At 37.8% G+C, this 17,214-nt stretch overlaps 1 protein-coding gene across 4 annotated transcripts in view; it reads right to left on the minus strand.

Annotated features, from left to right (window-relative positions):
* The window catches only part of LOC101359260 (phosphopantothenate--cysteine ligase), a 162,303-nt gene that overhangs the window by 93,953 nt on the left and 51,136 nt on the right, over window positions 1-17,214 (minus strand). The window contains exons 9-10 of one of the 4 annotated variants that reach the window (XR_002823242.1): window positions 5,194-5,292; window positions 3,646-3,922 (exon numbers count right to left, since the gene is read on the minus strand). The exons of the other annotated variants lie outside the window; for them this stretch is intronic. The gene's annotated coding sequence lies outside the window, so the exon portion shown is untranslated. Of the gene's footprint in view, window positions 1-3,645; window positions 3,923-5,193; window positions 5,293-17,214 lie in introns of those variants that run through there. 4 annotated transcript variants of the gene reach the window in all.

Genomic DNA, 17,214 nt, shown 5'->3' on the forward strand with positions numbered 1-17,214 from the left:
AGTCTGACTGTACTTGAACTTGTAAAGGTCCCAGACTATTGTGGTAGTTCTCAAACTTTAGTGTACATAAGCAGCACCTGGGGAGTTTATTAAAAATGCAGAGTCACAAGTCTCTCCCTTCTCCCACTCCCCAAGATCAGAATCAGTGGTATGGTGTGGGAAATGAGAATGCACACTTTAAATCAGTATCCCATGTAATTCTGATGCAAGTGGATCCTTTGAGAATCACTGCTGCACTGTGTGATTTGGCAAAACATCTGTTTAGGTTTTTTTGTTTTTGAAAAACAGATTCTGAAGACTTCCTTTCTTCAAAAGTTACTCTTTGTATCTTTATATAAAAATGAAAAAATATCCTGCAGGAAGTAGAAAGGGTGGGTGGAAATGGTTCTAGGATAGAAGATAGATCCCCATCAAGGTATTGCTCTAAGGTAGACAACAACCTGTCTGACTCCCATTTCTGAGTCTCTCTGAAAAATGCAAAGTTTCTATAGTAACTATGTTTGATTCTTGGAACACAATGGATTTGATCATAAATAACAATTTAAGTTTACTTTAAGATCCTATGTCTTTTCAATTATCTGAAAAGAAAATGCAGTGTGTAATATGAACTTTATAGTTGAAGGCAGGGCCTTAGGGGATGGGAAGACATGGATGGGTGAAGAAGAGAGTATGGCACATTAAGGATAAGGAGCAATATGATTAAAGGCGCTGGTGTGGAAATAAGCACAGATTATTTGTGGAGAAGTGAGGAAACTCATCTTACTGGAAAAGAAGCTATAAGAGGAAGAACTGAGGAAATAAAGCAAGATTGGTAAAGAGGAAGTCAGATTATGAAGGGCCTGGAAAGACAAAAATTTTGTTAATTTAGTCTGCATTACTCTTTTGAGTAGAAAAAAAATCCAAAATACTATTTAGTCACTGATTTTTTTTTATGGTAATTGTAAAAATTTAAACATTACAGAACTTGATATTATATAGACTTGATATTATAGCAAATTAAGAATTGCTGAAGGTTTCTGAGGAGGATGGTGACTTTATTACTAAGCATTTTCTAGTATTCTGGATTCTCACATGACATAGTTGGTATATATCTTAAGTGGGTAGGAGCTTTGCTCTTTATTGTGAAGAAAGTTAAATCCATCGAATCTTCCATGACATAGATGTTGTAGAACAAGACCACCTCTGTTCCACAGACTTCACTAAGTGACACAGCTTCTTAGTGACTAGCTGAATCTAATAAACAGTCATGTTTAAGTACCATAAATATTAAGCCAATTGTTCTACATTCTGATTGAGGCATTAGGGTAGAGTGGACAGAGCTTAGGCTGAGAAATCACCATGTAACTTAGGCAGTACTTTAATATCCCTGGGTCTCAGTGTTTTTATCTGACAATTGAGGAAGTTGGCTTACATGATCATACCCCTTCCAAATCTACAATTCTGTGACCATTTGTCTAGGTAATATGACTCAAATAATACTTAGACACATAGGTACTGCCTGTTATAAAACAGCCTTCAGCAAATACATAAGATACAAATTCTGTAGCCACTCTTGAAAGACTGCCTTCAAGTCTAAAGCACTCTGTGTTCTGAAGCAAAATCAGAATATAATAAAAGAATCAAAGATTCAAAACAGAGACCCAATGCTAAAATTAACGAGTGAAAGTTTGATGGGGAATGGAATACATATAGTCTCAAAGTCTCTCCCTCCAAGATATTTATTAATTGTAAAGTGAAAAACAATAACTTTACAGTGGAGAAGTATGGCAGACACTACCTCAGTCAAACTATCAAAATTAACATCACCACTAATAGCATGAAAATATCATGTGTTTCTGATATAATGCCCTGAGAAGGGCACAACATCACTTTTGCAGTATTCCTGCCAAAAATTGATAACCTGAATCACACTGTAAGGAAACAACAGACTAACCCAAAATGAGCGACATTCTTCAGAATAAATGTCTGTACTCTTTAAAAAATACCAGGGTCATGAAAGATACAATGAGGAGTTGTTAGAGATTAAAGGAGTTAAACAGACATGACAGGGAAATGAATGTATTATCCTGGATTGGATCTTGGACTAGGAAAAAAGTTTTTCTTTTGCTATGGAGGGGGACAATTGCAAAATTCAGAAAAGATCTATAGATCATCAGTGTTAATTCCCTGATTTTGAGACTTGTAATACACGTCTTTGTTTTTAGCAAACACACGTGGAACTATTAGGGGTAAAGAAGTATTGTGTTTCCGGCTTATTCTCAAACGGTTCAAAAAATGTGTGGAGAGAGAGGGAATGATAAAGCAAACATGGTATACTATGTTAACATTTGGAGAGGTCAAGGTATATGAGAATTCTTTGTACTGCTTTTGTAACTTTTCTGTAAGCCTGAAATTATTTCAAAATAAAAAGTTAAAAAGAGAAACCCAGATTATCAGGGTAGTGATCTCATTTTCGTATTACATTCTTCTCACCTCAGTTCATCCTCTATATTAAATTTTTAGATGATGATTCGAAAGACGAGTTCCTTTAACTGTACAGAGTAATAACTCATCTTGCTGACAAGGTCCCACAAGCAAAAGCTGGTTGTAGGCTGTACCTTACATATTTACCCTCTCAGGCAGCAAGACCTGTGTTCTGGACCTTTCCCTTTCTACATCATATACTATCTGATCCATGTCCCAATCCCTGAGCAACCTGCCCCCTGCTTTCCAGGGTAACTACACAGGATAAATTAGGCCTTGATTTAATCCTACACCTCATACTTGGTGTTAAAAAGTAATCCAATATATTTTAACTATGTGTTCAAGCCTTCATTCTTTCCTACCATTTAAATCTAGCTCAGAAGAGTGACTGAGGAAGGGAATTTTCGCTGGGAGAAGATGGTGATAACCTAATAGATGGGACTCTAGAAATTAGATTACAGGTAACCTCTCCATTTGGTGTCGAACCAGTCCTGGTTCTGCCAACCATTTTTAAAACTGGGGAACAAACTGGAGTCAGGACACATAAACGTTTTCCTAATTCTATGTATGAGCTTAATTCAGTGTAAGTGAAAAAGATGCTTTGATTCTAAGTTTTTAAGTTGAATATACTTGCGGAAACCTCTTACATTAAAATGTGTGCTCCAATAATTAAGTTGGCTGAAGTTCATTTAAAGTAAAAAATTCATACATTAATCCTAAGTGCCAAGTACTGGTAGAAGTCTGAATGTTTATCCTGAAACAGAGATTGACTTATAACCCATGCTATATGGTAATTTATTCTCTAATTATCAAATCAATTTTAATTTCTAAGTCATCTCTTACTGAAAGTTAATTTCCTTTGATCCTATTCTCATAAAAGATGTGTGGAACATTGAAAACTTAAATACTTATTAATTCAGTCTCACCTTTGTTTCTAATTCAGAGTTCTCTCTTTGTAGTAGGTCATATGCTATTAAAAAATGGTCTTTGTCTTCTGTTGCCCCTCGAAGACTTTGAATTTCATTATAAAGGCATATAAGTTCTGACTTTGATTTTTGCAATTCCTGATTAAGAAACGAAGATATTTAGTAGAACAAAATAAGACTATTTCCCTATAAAAGATAAAATGTTTCTTAAAAAGAAACCTCTGAAACGGTCCTGACACAATTTTTTTTTGTTATAAATATTCCAACCTATTCTTCTGGCACACTCCTTTCTGCCATCCCATTACTATTACTATAAGCATGATATTCTATAGCTCCAATTTATTTTAAAGTCAAGATAAATGATAATACGAAGTTCCTAAATTAGGAATGCCTGAATGTCAAAATACCTCACTTTCAACTTTCACAGCCTTCTGTACAGTATTAAGATCAGATGACAGCTGTTTTCTCTTCTCTTTCTCTTCTGACAATTCACTTTCAAGTATTTCAATTTTTTCTTGGGTCATTTTCAGTATCTATAAAAAGCAGTTTATGGAATTAATTCTACATATAAATAACAATATTTCCTATAAATTCTGATAATAACTACTGTCTAACTCATTTATAAAGTCATCTAGGGGAGATAAGAACCTGGGAAAACTAGTTCATGGTACAATAGCTCATAAGATACATTTGTCCTACCTACATTGTAGCTATCACAATGGGAGTAAAATGTGATTTTGAAAATTTTAAGCATCTACCAATTATAAGGTATTGCTGAAATCTTACCAAATTAATTGATAATAATAATTGCAACAGTAATGACAGCAGCTACTATTTAGTTAGTGCTTACCATATGTCAGACACTGTGGTAAGTGCTTTACATGCGTTATTTCATTTTGTCTTCCCAGGACTCCTACAAGAATGTAACTACTATTACATGCTTTTTACGGAGAAGATAGGTGAGGTGGCTCAGATATGATAGGTAATTTGCCCAAGGTCACAAAGTCAGCACTGGGATTCAAACCCAAGTCTAACTTAAAAGCCTTTGCTTTTAACACCATGCTATATAGCCTTCCCAAAGTACATTTTCTCTTGAGTACGAAAACCTATTAGGAAACTAATTGAGGTCAAAATGCAGCCTAGAAAACAGAGTGAGAATCAAGCCAATTCCCTTAATACCATCATCAAGCTGCAGGCCCTTTTGCACTGTAAGAACACCTGTTAAGTGGACTAACTGCATAAATACTTGGTTTGGCCAGTCAGGAAGCAGCATGAAATTGACACATCTATACTCTCTAACTTGGAAAATGCAGAATGGTGTATTGGATAAGCGCTCTACCAGTCTTGTTCTACTATTTACCAACTATGGGACTATGAGTCAATTACTTGAATTTTCTTAGTCTTAGTTTCCTCATCTGAGAAACAGGGATAATGATGCCTGAATATAGTCATATATGAGCATCTAACTCATAGAAAGTGCTCTGTAAATGGTAGTTCATACTATTATTTATATTATTATTGGATTGTTTTGAATTTTCCTATTTGTTCTTTAGTGAGATAGTATCTTGAAATCATCCTTACAATTTCAACACACTATTTTATCACAAATACATTTTTATTGGGCTCCTTCCTGATGCCTGGGAAGGCATTCTGTAACCAATGATCACAATCAAGCATGTAGATTTCCCATTCCTGGCAGTGTATTTTTCCTTTTGCCTAGTTTCAGTGATTCTTAAGGATCCTTATGGGGTCTGCTTTACCTGTAATAGAAAATGTAACTGAAAATTATCTTTTCGTTTCTTACCTCATTCAAATACTGTACTTTAACAGCCTCTTGACTTTTCATACTGGTCTCTCTTCTATCTTCCTATATTACTAATAACTCAGGCTCTGAGATGGAAATCTTAATCCAAATAAACCACCAGTTAAAATATATACAGTGTTATTTTTAAAACTACTGAAAGGATAAGCTACATTTCTTTTACATATATATATATATATAATTTATTTTATTTTTTTCTTGGCTGTAATACTTTTTTTTTAAAATTGTACTTTAGATGAAGGTTTACAGAGCAAACTAGCTTCTCATTAAATAATTAACACACATATTGTTTTGTGACATTGGTTGCCAACCCCACGACATGTCAGCACGCTCCCCTTCTTGACCTTGGGTCCCCCCCAGCTTTCCTGTCCCCTTCTGCCTTCTTGTCCTTGCCCCTGGGCTGGTGTGCCCATTTAGTCTTACTTTGTTTTATGGACCTGTCTAATCTTTCGCCGAAGGGTAAGCTACATTTCTTAAGTGTCATTCCCTTAGGCTATACCCCTGAAATCCTCTCCTATCAACAAATTCCACCTCCTATCTGGTCTTGGATCCTTTGGAGATCTGCTTAATTATGTATTTGAGCCCTTGCTGCTATCTGACAGCTGAGCCAAAGGGAAAAAGTATTAGAAAAACACACTACAGAATCGTGATTGATCTGAATTAATCAACCACTTACTTGCCTTTCTCATGTTCAGTATCAATAAAACAGGTACAGCAATTCCAAACTGATGAGTTGGAAAGAGTGGGGAATGTTATTAGATGCTAAAAGAAAGTGTAACTTTTACAAATCCTCCTGTCCAGAGGTATGGACAAAAGGTCTAGTTAAGAAATGATATCAACTTCTTAGCAGCACCACACAAGGATATGGAGAAGGATATATATTTTTTCCCCAGAGCAGCTTCTCCCCTCTTCACCAGCCACTGTCTGCACTGATAAATGATTCTGCACATTCACACACGGCATGCTGATGCATTTAACACTCAAGGCAAGAATCTCCTTATCCCCACCTTTACACCACTTGAAATGCTTTAGTGAATGCAAGTCAAAACTACAATAAGATACCATCTCCCCCCAACAAGGCTAGCATTAATCCAAAAAACACAAAATAATAAATGTCGGAAAGGTTGTAGAGAGACTGGAACACTTATACACTGTTGGTGGGAATGTAAAATGGTACAACCACTTTGGAAATCGATTTGGTGCTTCCTTAAAAGGCTAGAAATAGAAGTACTATACAATCCAGCAATCCCGTTCCTTGGAATATATCCTAGAGAAATCAGAGCCATCACACGAATAGATATATGCACACCCATGTTCACTGCAGCACTGTGCACAATAGCAAAAATATGGAAACAACCTAGGTGCCCATCAACGGACGAATGGATAAACAAATTATGGTATATTCACACAATGGTATACCACGCAACGATAAAGAACAACGATGAATCCATGAAACATCTCATAATATGGAGGAACCTGGAAGGTATTATGCGGAGTGAATTTTGTCAGTCGCACAAGGGCAAATATTGTATAAGACCACTATTATAAGAACTCAAGAAAAGGTTTAAACACAGAAGAAAACATTCTTTGATGGTTACAAGGGTGGGGAGGGAGGGAAAGGGTTATTCACTAACTAAATGGTAGACAAGAATTATCTTAGGTGAAGGGAAGGACAGCGCATACTACAGGGGAAGTCAGCACAACTGGACTAAACCAAAGCTAAGAAGTTTCCTGAATACAACCAAACACTTTGAGGGACAGAATAGTGGGGGTGGGGGTCTGGGGACTATGGTTTCAGGGGACATCCAGGTCAACTGGCATAACAAAGTCTTTTAAGAATACGTTCTGCATCCCACTTTGATGAGTGGCGTCTGGGGTCTTAAAACCTAGCGAGCGGCCATCTTAGATGCATCAATTGGTCTCACCCACCTGGAGTAAAGGAGAATGAAGAACATCATGGACACAGGGAAAGTATTAGCCCAAGAGACAGAAAGGGCCACATAAACCAGAAACTTCATCAGCCTGAGACCAGAAGAACTAGATGGTGCCCGCCTACCACCAATGACCACTCTGACAGGGAACAAAACAGAGAGTCCCTGACAGAGCAGGAGAAAAGTGGGGTGCAGAACTCAAATTCTAGCAAAAAGACCAGACTTAATGGTTTGATTTAGACTGGAGGGACCTCAGAAGACACGGCCCCCAGACTCTCTTAGCCCAAAACTAAAACCATTCCCGAGGCCAACTCTTCAACAAAGATTAGACTGGACTATGGGACATACTCGTGAAGAGTGTGCTTCTTAGCTCAAGTAGATACACGAGACTAAATGGGCAGCTCCTGCCCAGAGGCAAGATAAGAAGGCAGAGAGGTTTACCAGCTGGTTGAATGGACACGGGAAGTCCAGGGTGGAAAGGAGGAGTGTGCTGTCACAGTATAGAGAGAGCAACGAGGGTTACATAACAATGTACATATAAATTTTTGTATGAGACTAACTTGAATTGTAAACTTTCACTTAAAGCACAGCAATTAAAAAAAAAAAGAAATGCTTTAGTAAAAAAGTAGGAGAAACACTTAAAACACTTAAAAATGAAAATTCCCCTCATGTTCTTTGTGTTTTCTCAATATCAGGATGTCATATATTTGAATATTATAATTTTTAAGAGATAGCATTTGAAATACATATATATTTGAAATTTACCATAATTTGTCTGTGGTGTATCGAAAATAGTTATGCATTTAGGCAATTTATGCACTTCATGAGTTCAACGACCAAAGTTTCAAACAGAAAAACACAGGAAAGTGGTAGCAAATAAAGTGAGAAAAAAACAGTGGGATATAGAGATCTCTGGCTAGCTGAAGTAGCCTACCTTACCTGTCAGCCAGCAGTAAACAAAGAGGAGGACTAATGGACTTGCTAGGGAATTGTCTCATTAGCATGGGTGGCTACCAACGACTCTGGAGAACGGTGTAACAGCTCAGAATTTTCCACTTTCAATGTTCTATATGAACAGTGGGGACCATCTAATGCTTTCACTAAACTGTGTCTCCCAGGTGTACTGTGAAAAGTTTTATTTCCATCTCCCTGTGTGTTCACATTGTGTGGTGGCCTCTCACAGGCAGTGTCAAATGAGATGGCGAACGCAGGCACTGAAGAGACTAAAACACTGCTTTAACACCCCCTCGAGGTGGAGATGATTTATGTGCTCAGTGCTGGGCATGCTATGCTGTAGGTACTCTGTAATTCTCCCCAGGGTTAGGATGGTGTAGAAAATGAGTTTTAGGGCCAGACAAACCTGGACCAAATCCCGGTTCTGCCTGTTATTTTGGTCGCGTTTCTTTAATTTCTTTCAAATATGAAATGGGAATAATACTACTTACCTTGGGGAGGGCTGTTATGGACATTGTATGAGATTATGTTTGTAAGAAACCTAGAAGAGATCATGTCACATGACAAAACAAAATCCTTTGTTGTCTCTATTATTATTCGTGAGAGATCTAGCATTTCTTGTATTTTAAGCATGATCTCTGGGAACATGCATACTAGCAGTACTATGATGGTCTGTTTAATGGTAAATCAGTCTGCATACAGAAATGGATAAGTAACAAAGTCGTATCTTGAGGTGACTCCTTAATTTCAGAGCAGTTTTCTAGATTACTTTTCCTTTCTAAGCCACAGGACTTACTCCCTTTTTATTTTTAAAAGAAATCTTATGGGGAAACTCTACAGAGTGCCCAGAAGTGGAGGCTTCTCTTGGTGTGCGTGAAGGTAGAAGGCCTAGAGCCTTGTATCTGTGAAACATCAAGGCTCCCTGGAACAGTCTGAAAATCACTGATTCAGTAGCAAGAGTTCTGTAGTCAGGTAGAGATTTGAAATCTTGACTCCCACAGTTATGAATTTGTGATCTTGGTTTCCTTATCTGTAAAGCAGAGTGAATACCTACCTCCTAGGATTTCTGTTAACATTAAATGAGGAATGTCAAATCCCTAGCAGAGTCATTACACATTGTAGATGCTCAATATTAGTTTTCATCGTTTTACTTTCCTAGCAGAGTCATTACAACATTGTAGACACTCAATATTAATTTCCATCCTTTTTTTTTTTTTGTAGGAAATAGAAAATAGTCAGAGATGAGAATGGAGTTTAATTCTCCTGGAATCTAGATTTCTGGGGCCCATGGGGTTGGGGTGACCCACCTAGGCCATTGCCCTGAGATTTTCTTTTGAACCTTGAGCCTTGAGAAAACTGGTTTGCTAAAGTCACCTTTATATCGAACAATAGCCTAGTAAGTAGCTTGGTGAAGACCGTTTTGCCTTAGGCATTGGGATCTTTTGAAGAACTACCTATATGCAGTCAGTTTCAAGGAACAAAAACTCTAAGGTCAGACTAGAAGCTGTGTTTTAGGGTAAATTGTTATTATATAAACACTGTTCTGTCCCTTTTTCCATGGCAATGTCAGTAAGATGAGGTATAAGAATCTTTGAAAGTTCTTTCATCTTTGGAACATTTTTGATTTCCTAGTCGAAATGTTACTCTGATTTGCAAATCATATATTAAATAAACTTCAATCAATTTCTATTATTGGCTTAATACAATTTTTGTTTTAACAGACATCCGAGTGCCTAACCAAAAAGTTGAAGATCTACGTTAGGGATGGCATGGTACTAGGTTAAGATCTGGAAACAAGCTCATGGGAGGGAGCTGCTACTCTTTACCTACTCAACTACAGCACTCAGTTGGTTTTTAATTCCTCTGTTGAGAATGATCCTTTATTTAATACTTATTGACATTACCATTGTCCTGTTGCCAAGCACAATCAAGGAAGTTGGAGGCTTTTTCTTCATGAAAGATCAAGAGAGAAGTTTGGAAGCAAAATCTCTTTAGTTACCTCCCCTTTCTTCAGGAAAGAACTTTAAAATGTCATTTAATTGTAATTAAGTACTTATTCACTGAGGATCCTTTCTAGTTTTAAGGACTTCTACTTGTTAACACCTTCAAAGACAAGAAACATTTATTTACGTTCCTCACTAGCCCGTTCCCGCTGACTGCGTAGAAAGAAGTAAATGAAAGGATCACTAGAGAGTCAATATAAAGCTTTATTTTAGAAATTTATATATATTTCAAATCTTGATGACACAGAAAAGAAAACTGGTTTACAGCACAGTCTAGAGGATTAAGGTTAGACACACAAAAAATCTGATACTTAAACATTAAGCAAAACTGTGTGATCTTCTTTTCTGAACTTTTCAAATAAGATAGATCGCCGTTTATCCAAAAAATCATAGATAACATGTATCAGAGAGGAGGTAGATCAACCTGCTGGTCCCCAAAAGATCTTCTCTAATCTCAGAATTCTATGATACAGACACCACATGGAGTTACACCACTGAAGTGTCCCTACAAGAAAGAACTCTCCACACTCTTCCCAGGCAGGGATATTAAGGCCAATTCTACCCAATGAGAATTCATCTATAGGTGATCACTGTGCCAAAGCTCCTTGTTGGGCTGGCTGAGACTTTCTCAGAGCTACACCACAGTCTGAGGCTCTTCCTACCCAATCCTCCTTCTTAACAGATATGAGACCTGCATTGTGATCGGAAAGCTTTCCCTGTCCACGTCTACTCCCTCCCTTTATCTTTCACAGGTATTACCTCCAATAATTCTCTTGCAATACTAACTTCATCTTGGTGCCTGCTTCCCTGAGCAGCCTCCTTTTAGTTGTATATAGGGATAAAAAAAGAAGGAGTAGGCCATAATTATGTTCACCATCAAAGACAAAAGAAAATGACTATATAGGAAGTAAGAGTTAAACCCATTCTCACAGAGGTGAAGTCTTAAGGTGGGGAAAAAAAAAAAACAACTTTTTTTATAGAATTCTTTTTTTTTTATTTTGTAGATATAAATCCAGGAAAATTGATAATCACATTAAAAGTGGCCAGTAAGCACGCAAAAAGTTGCTCAACATCATTAGGGCAATGCAAACAAACAAAAACAACAAAACTCACAATGAGATATCACTTTACACACACTAGGTGGGCTATTATCAGAAAAACAGAAAATGAACAAGCGTTGGCTAAGATGAGAAGAAATTGGAACCCTCATCCATTGCTGGTGGGAATGTAAAATAGTGCAGCACTTGTCTGTCTAGGTTTGTTTGTATAATCTAGATACTTCATATAAATGAGATCATACAATATTTGTCCCTTTATGTCTGGTTTATTTCACTTTGCATAATGTTTTCAAGGCTTATCCATGTTGTTGTAGCATGTATTAGAACTTGACTCCTTTTTATGACCCAGCTGATTTCTTTGCAGATATTGACAAGGTGATACTAAAATTCACATGAAAATGCATGGGACCCGGAATAGCCAAAACAATCTTGAAAAAGAACAAAGTTGGAGGACTCACACTTCCTGATTTCAAAACATCCTACAAAGCTACAGTAATCAAGACAGTGTGGTTCTGGCTTAAGAATAGACATATAGATCAGTGGAATACAATTTAGAGTCCAGAATTAAACTTTCATATTTACAGTCAATTGATTTTTGACAAAGGTACCAAGACAATTCAAAGGGAAAAAATAGTACTATCAACAAATGGTTCTAGGACAACTGGATACACACATGCAAAAAAATAAAGTTGGGCCCTACCTCACACCACATACACAAAAAGTAATTCAAAGGCTTAAATGTGAGCACTAAAACTATGGCTTATATAACTTAGAAGAAAAAAAATAGGTGTAAATCTTTGTGACCTTGAACTGAGTAATGGTTTTTTAAATATGACACCTAAAGTACAAGCAACCAAAGGGAAAACATATAAATTGGACTTCATCAAAATTAAAAACTCTTATGCTTCAAAGGACCCTCTCAAGAAGTAAGAAGACAACCCACAAAATGGAGGAAACTATTTGCAAGTCACATATCTGATAAGGGACTTGAATCTAGAGCATGTTTTTTAAAATCTTAAAACTCAACAATAAATAGACAAATAACTCCAAAAGATTTGAATAGACATTTCTCCAAAGAAGATATACAAATGGTAGCAAGCACATGAAATATGCTCAATATCATTAGTTATTAGGGAAATGCAATTCAAAACCACAATGAGGTACTAATTCACACCCACTAGGATGGCTATGATTTTTTTAAAAAGAAAAATAACATGTTGGCAAGGAGGTAGAAAAACTGGAACCCTCATATATTCCTGTTGGTAATATAAAATAGTGCAGCTGCTTCGGAAAACATCCTCAAAAGGTTAAACAAAGAGTTACCATATCACCCAGCAATTCTACTCCTACGTACTTACCCAAGAGAAATGAAAACATATATTCACACAAAAACTTGTACATCAATGTTCATAGCAGTGTTATTCACCAAAAAGTGAAAACAAGGAAATGTCCATCAATTGATGATTAGGTAAACAAAATGTAGTATGTATCCATACAATGGAATATCATTCATTCATCCATAAAAAGGGATGAAGTACTGATACATGTTACAATATGGATGAACCTTGAAAATATTATGCTAAGTGAAAGAAGTCAGATACAAAAGGACAAATATTGTATGGTTCCATTTATATTAAAAGTATAACATAGGCAAAGACAGAAAGTAGATTAGTGGTTGCCTACGGCTGGGAAGAGGGGAAAATGGGGAATAACTACTAGTGGGTAATAGGGTTTCTTTTTAGGGTGATGAAAATATTCTGAAATCAGTGGTCATCATTCCACAACTCTGTGAATATACTTAAAAACCACTGAATTGCATACTTTAAAAAGGTAAATTTTATGGTGTGTGAATTATATTTCAATTTAAAAAAGAATAAATTTAATTTAACATATGTAAGACCTGTGCACTAAAAACTATAAAACAATGTTAAGATAAATTAAAGAAGATCTAAATAAATGGAAATATATACCATGTTCATGGCTTGGAGAGCTCAATGTTGTTAAAATGGAAACTCTCTCTAAACTGATCAAAGATTCAGTGAAATTCCAATAGGCAATTTCGTAAAAATTGATAAACTGATTCTAAAATTTATATGGAAATGTAAAGGCCCTAGAACAGACAAATCAACTTTGAAAAATAAAAAACAAAGTTGTAGTGTTATGCCTTCTGATTTCAACACTTACAATAAAGCTACAGTATAGTCTTGTCATAAGAACATGCAGATGAATGAAATAGAATACACAGTCCAGAAATAGACCCACAAAATTGATTTTCAATAAAGGGGTCAAGGTAATTCAATAGGGAAATAACTGTCATTTCAACAAATGGTTCTGGAATAACTGGATATATATTTGGAAATAAATGGATCTCTATCCCTACCTCACACCACATACAAAATTATCTCCAACGGATCATAGAAGTAAATGTAGAAGCTAAAATCTTTAAAATCTTTAGAAGATAGGAGAAATACTTTGTGACCTTGGGATTTTCTCAGGTAGGCTTTCTGTGTCCTATCATAAAATTATTTTTTTTAAAAATTGATGAATGCTTACTTTTAAAATACCAAATGTAAAAGCTTCTGTTCATAAAAAATGGTTAAGTTTTGTTCATCAAAAAACTTTACCAACAAAGGGAAGAAACAATCCACAGATTGGGAGAAAATATTTGGGAACCATATATCTCGTAAGTGCCTAATATCCAAATATATAAAAAACTTCTACAACTTAATCACAAAAATCAAACAACCCAATCAAAGAATGGGCAAAGGACGTGAACAGACATTTGACCAAAGAGGATATTCGAATGGCCAACAAGAACATGAAAAGATGCTCAACGTCATTAGCCATTAACCAAAGCCAAACCAAACACATGGTCATAGGGTTTCCAAGGAGCAGGCTGGTGGATTTGGACTACCGACCTTTTAGTTAGCAGCCGAACTCCTAACCACTGAGCCACATTAGCCATTACCAAAAACCAAACCCAGTGCCATCTAGTCAATTCCAACTCATAGCAACGCCATTGGGTTTCCAAGGTTGTAAATCTCTTCGGAAGCAGACTGCCACATCTTTCTCCCATGAAGCCACTGGTGGTTTCGAACCACTTATCTTTTGGTTAGCAGTCAATTGCTTTAACCACTGTGCCACCAAGGCTCCTTACATTAGCCACTAGGGAGATGCACATCAAAACCACAAGGAGATACCACCTCACCCCCATTAAAATGGCAAATGATCAGAAAAACGGAAAACAACAGGTGTTGGCAAGGAGGTAGAGAAACTGGAACCCTCACCCATTGCTGGTGGGAATGTAAAATGGTACAGCTGCTGTGGAAAACAGTTTCGTAGTTCCTAGTAAAGTCAAACATAGAACTACCATATGACCTAGCAATCCCAATCCTAGGCATATACCCAGAAGAAGTGAAAGTAGGAACGCAAACACACACCTGTACACCAATGTTCACTGAAGCACTTTTTACAATAGCCAAAAGGTGGAAACAACTGAAATGTCCATCACCAGATTAAAGGATAAATAAAATGTGGTATTGTCATGGTTTGAATTATGTCCCCCCAAAAATGTGTGTATCAGTTTGGCTGGGCCATGATTCCCAGAATTGTGTGGCTGGCCTCCATTTTGTGATTGTAATTTTATGTTAAAGAGGATTAGGGTGGGATTGTAACACCACCCTTACCCAGGTCACATCCCTGATCCAAAGTAAAGGGAGTTTCCCTAGGGTGTGGCCTGCACTACCTTTTACCTTACAAGAGACAAAAGGAAAGGGAAGTAAGCAGAGAATTGGAGACCCCGGGGGAAGCCTGATGACAAGGAGGATCTTCCTCCAGAGCCGAAAGAGAGAGAAAGCCTCCCCCGGAGCTGACACCCAGAATTTGGACTTCTAGCTTACTAGACTGTGAGAAAATAAATTTCTCTTTGTGAAAGCCATCCACTCGTGCTATTTCTGTTAGAGCAGCACTAGATGGCTAAGACAGAATTTGGTACCGAGAGAGTGGGATGCTGCTCTAACAGATACCTAAAATGTGGAAGCGGTTTTGAAACTGTGAATGGATAGAGGAACGGCAGTGACAGAGGACCAGCAGCAGCAGAGAAACAAGTGGCAGAGAACCAACAGCAGGAGAACCAAGAGACCAGTGTGAGACGGCGCTGGAGCCGACCCACAGAGTGAGACAGCTGAGTGTCTGTGCGCAGAAGGCTTCCTGGCAGAGTGGGGTGCCTCTGGGTACTTATTGGTGGAGCTACCCAGCTTTGGGAACACTTGCCCCAGCAGGGCAGATGCAGGCTTGAGGCCCGAGGGCTGAGAGTCCATAGGAAGTAGAAGCTGAAGAGACAAGGAACACAAGAAGCCGAGCTGCCTTACTCTCAAAAGGTATGGCCATGACCTCAGGGGTTCCAAAGGGTGGAGCCATGGCCGCTGGTGTTTCTAACGGTGGAGTTGTCACTCCGATGGACTAGGAGAATGGTGTGCCTAAAGCCGAGGGAGCAGAGTTGCTGTCCCAGTGGGCCTGGAAGGTGAAGCTGAAGCCCAGGGCCAAGGGGCCTCCACTCAGAATCTAAAGAGTGTGGTCAATACCTAGAGTCTGGAGGGCAGGGCCATTGTGTAAATTGTCTCAGAGAACAGAAGACTATTTTCAAAGCCTTGAGGGCTAATGTAATGTGTTCTGCTGACTTGCTTGGTGCCTGTTATCCCTTCTTTTCCTCCAGTTTCTCCCATTTGTAATGGAAATGTCTAGCTTGTGCCTGTTCTGTCATTGTACCTTTGGAAGCAGATAGCTTGTATTCTAGATTTCACAGATGAAGAGTAATTTTTGGATTTTGGACTTGGAGTTAAGACTTGTGCTATGATATGATGAGATGAATATGTTTTACAGGTTGCAAGGATGTGATTTTTTGGGGGCCAAACAGTAGAATGTCATGGTTTGAATTATGTCCTCCAAAAAATGTGTGTATCAATTTGGTTGAGCCATGATTACCAGAATTGTGTGGTTGACCTCCATTTTGTGATTGTAATTTTATGTTAAAGAGGATTAGGGTGGGATTGTAACACCACCCTTACCCAGGTCACATCCCTGATCCACTGTAAAGGGAGTTTCCCTAGGGTGTGGCCTGCACCACATTTTATCTTACAAGAGATAAAAGGAAAGGGAAGCAAGCAGAGAATTGAGGACCTCATACCACCAAGAAAGAAGCACCAGGAGCACAGTGTGTCCTTTGGACCCAAGGTTCCTGCACAGAGAAGCTCCTAGTCTGGGGGAAGACTGATGAGGACGAGGCTGAAAGAGAAAGAAAGCCTTTCCCTGGAGCTGACACCCTGAATTTGGACTTCTAGCTTACTAGACTGTGAGAAAATAAATTTCTCTTTGTAAAAGCCATCCACTTGTGGTATTTCTGTTAGAGCAGCACTAGATGACTAAGACAGGTATATACATACAATGGAATATTACTCAGCCATAAAGAGAAATGAAATCCTGATACATGCCGCAACATGTATGAACCTTGAAAACATGCTGAGCAAAATAAGTTAGTCACAAAATGACAAGTACTATATGACCTCGCTTATATAAAATAAGCAAATATATAGAAACCAAAGACTACTAGGGAGGGGGAAAGCAGGAGAGTTTTTGCTTAGGGGGCATTGAGTTTGTTAATGGTGGTGGAATAATTCAGAAGAGAATAGTGATAATGATTACATAACATGAAGAATGTAATCAATGTCACTGAATTATACATGTAGAAATTCTTGAATCGGTGAATGTTTTGTTGCATATATTTTCACCACACACACACAAACACACAAAAACATTGTTAAGGCCCCAAGACACCCTTTTAGCTCAGTGGTGAAGTCACTCCCGAGGTTCACCGTTCACCTAGGGATTGGACAGCCCCATAAAACAAAACGGGACTAATGAGGCACAGCAGTCCAGGGACAAGGACTAGAAGGCAGAAGGAGACAGGAAAGCTGGTGATAGGGAACCCAAGGTTGAGTAAGGACAGTGTTGACATGTAGTGGGGTTCTCAACCATTATCATAGGGGAATATGTGTACTG

Source organism: Trichechus manatus, unplaced genomic scaffold, assembly GCF_000243295.1.
Source record: "Trichechus manatus latirostris isolate Lorelei unplaced genomic scaffold, TriManLat1.0 scaffold00015, whole genome shotgun sequence".
NCBI lineage: Eukaryota > Metazoa > Chordata > Mammalia > Sirenia > Trichechidae > Trichechus > Trichechus manatus.